Below are 2,528 nucleotides of genomic sequence, written 5' to 3' on the forward strand. Positions count from 1 at the left end.
GTTTGCAGGAATCTGGTGGCAATTATTGCCAAAACAAATTGCTGTGCCTGTAATTGTCGCTCTTATTCTGTTCTGTTTATACATGACAAGTGTGATTCCACGTTTTGCAATCTATGAAAAAAAAAAATGAAAAAAAGAAAAGAAATGGTTACACAATCTTTTGTTCAAATACAAGTGTTGCTGAACAGAAATTATGACCTGTTGTTGAGTGAAGATAATTACAGTGCTGTTTAAGATGTACAAGATTAATGCAATGTTTACTAATGAAACTATCATCAAGGGTGGTAAATTGAAGTCGAAGAAACATGCATATTCAATGATAAACAGGGGGGAATGTGGAGACTGAACAGAGTTCTATTGTATAAAACCTGAACAAGTATTATTGTTTAAAATGTATCATGTGAATATTTTGAAACCTTGAGAAATGAAGAACACTTAGACTGAGGAGAGCCGGACACTCCTGGGTCTGGCCAGTAGGGTAAGATAAGATTAATCTGCAGGTGTGACTGTGTGAAGGTGTTATTGTTTCTTTATTAAAAATTCTGTGAACTGTGTTGACCTTAAAACTTGTTTAGCACACCCAGTTTCTCTTTAACCAATAGTATAGCAGATAATATGATGTACTATAAACTACACCCATTATGTAAACCAACTTTCTGTATACAACCACTTAATAAAACGGCTGAACTGGGAATTCAAGGTTTGGAAGACAGCTGAATGTTTTTCAGCTTTATTCCCCTTAGGCAAAGAAATCCAAGTATTGTGTCCGTGAGTAATTTTTCCACTCAAGTCCTCTAACCTAACATTTTTTTAGGTTTTCTCATTTAGGCTGTATGGACCGCAACTCAAAACTTGAGATGTGCCTGGCTAGCTCAGTCGGTAGAGGATGAGACTCTTAATCTCAGGGTCGTGGGTTTGAGCCCCACGTTGGGCGGTGGTGTTTCAGAGAGTGGGAATCCCTGAGTTCTGCACAGTATCAGGTGGCTGTATTGGGGTGGATTGGCTGTCAATCGCAAGATTTCGGTTCCATCCCAGTGTAAAAATCCCTGTAATTTACCAGACTAAAATGTGCCTGCATTTTACTATCATGGCCTGTGCTGACCTCCTGTTCCTCAGATCGAACTAAAGTCTGGTGACAATGCATGTTCAAATTCTAAAACTTCAACCTGTTGGTCTAGAACTGCAATTTAACATTCTAGAACTGCAACTTAACATTCTCCAAGTTAAAGCTAACATTGTAGAATGGCAGCTTAACATTCTTGAACTTCAACCTAACATTCTAGAACTGCCAAGTAACATTCTAGAACTGTAACATTCCAGAACTTTCAAGTAAAATTTTTGGACTGCAACTCATAACTTCAGATGTACCTGGCTAGCTCAGTTGGTAGAGCATGAGACTCTTAATCTCAGGGTCCTGGGTTCGAGCCCCAAGTTGGGCGGTGGTTTTTTAGAGAGTGGGAATCCCTGAGTTCTGCACAGTATCAGGTGGCTGTATTGGGGTGGATCGGCTGTCAATCGCAAGATTTCGGTTCCATCCCAGTGTAAAAATCCCTGGAATTTCACAGACTTAAATGTGCCTGCATTCTACTATCATGGCCTGTGCTTACCTCCTGTTCCTCAGATCGGATTAAAGTCTGGTGAAAATGCATGTTTAATTTCTAAAACTTCAACCTATTGTTCTAGAACTGCAACTTAATATTCTAGAACTGCAGCTTAACATTCTAGAACTACAATGTAACATTTTAGAACTGCAATTAACATTTTAGGACCGTAAGTCTTAAAATTCTACAAATTCAACCTATTGTTCCAGAACTGCAAGTTAACATTCCAGAACTGCAGCCTAACGTTCTTGAACTTTGACCTAACATTCTATATTGACAGCCTAACATTTTAGGACCATGACTCTTAAAATTCTAAAACTACAACCTATTGTTCTACAACTGCAACTTAACATTCCAGAACTGCAGCTTAACATTCTTGAACTTAAACCTAACATGCTAGAACTGAATATTAGCATTCTAGAACTCAAACCTAACATTCTAGAACTACAACATAGCATTGTAGAACTGTAAGTAACATTTTAGGACCATAACTCTTAAAATTCAAAAACTACATCTTATTGTTCTAGAACTGCAACTTAACATTCCAGAACTGCAGTTAAACATTCTAGAACTTAAACCTAACTTTCTAAAACTGCAGCTTACCATTCTTGAACTACAACGTAACCTTTTAGGACTATGAGCAACCTTTTGGTAACGCAACTTATACAAATTCTAAAACCTCAACCTATTCTTCTTGAATTGCAACTCAAATTTCTAGAATGATAGCGTAACTTTCTAGAACTGCATCTTTACATTCTAGAACTTCAACATAACATTGTAGAACTGCAGTTTAACATTCTAGAAATTAAAGCTAACATTGTAGAATGGCAGCTTAACATTCTTACACTCCAACCTAACATTCTAGAACTGCCAAGCAACATTCTAGAACTGTAACATTTCAGAACTTTCAAGTAAAAGTTTTGGACC

At 37.3% G+C, this 2,528-nt stretch overlaps 2 non-coding genes across 2 annotated transcripts; both read left to right on the plus strand.

Moving 5' to 3' along the window:
* The first annotated feature begins 861 nt into the window (after positions 1-861).
* trnak-cuu lies at positions 862-934 on the plus strand. Its single transcript has one exon. It is a non-coding gene; the product is annotated as a tRNA-Lys (tRNA).
* A 432-nt stretch (positions 935-1,366) lies between these two features.
* On the plus strand, positions 1,367-1,439 carry trnak-cuu. The gene has a single exon. It is a non-coding gene; the product is annotated as a tRNA-Lys (tRNA).
* Positions 1,440-2,528: the final 1,089 nt, after the last annotated feature.

The sequence above is a fragment of the Etheostoma cragini genome, unplaced genomic scaffold (assembly GCF_013103735.1).
Source record: "Etheostoma cragini isolate CJK2018 unplaced genomic scaffold, CSU_Ecrag_1.0 ScbMSFa_83, whole genome shotgun sequence".
Classification (NCBI taxonomy): domain Eukaryota; kingdom Metazoa; phylum Chordata; class Actinopteri; order Perciformes; family Percidae; genus Etheostoma; species Etheostoma cragini.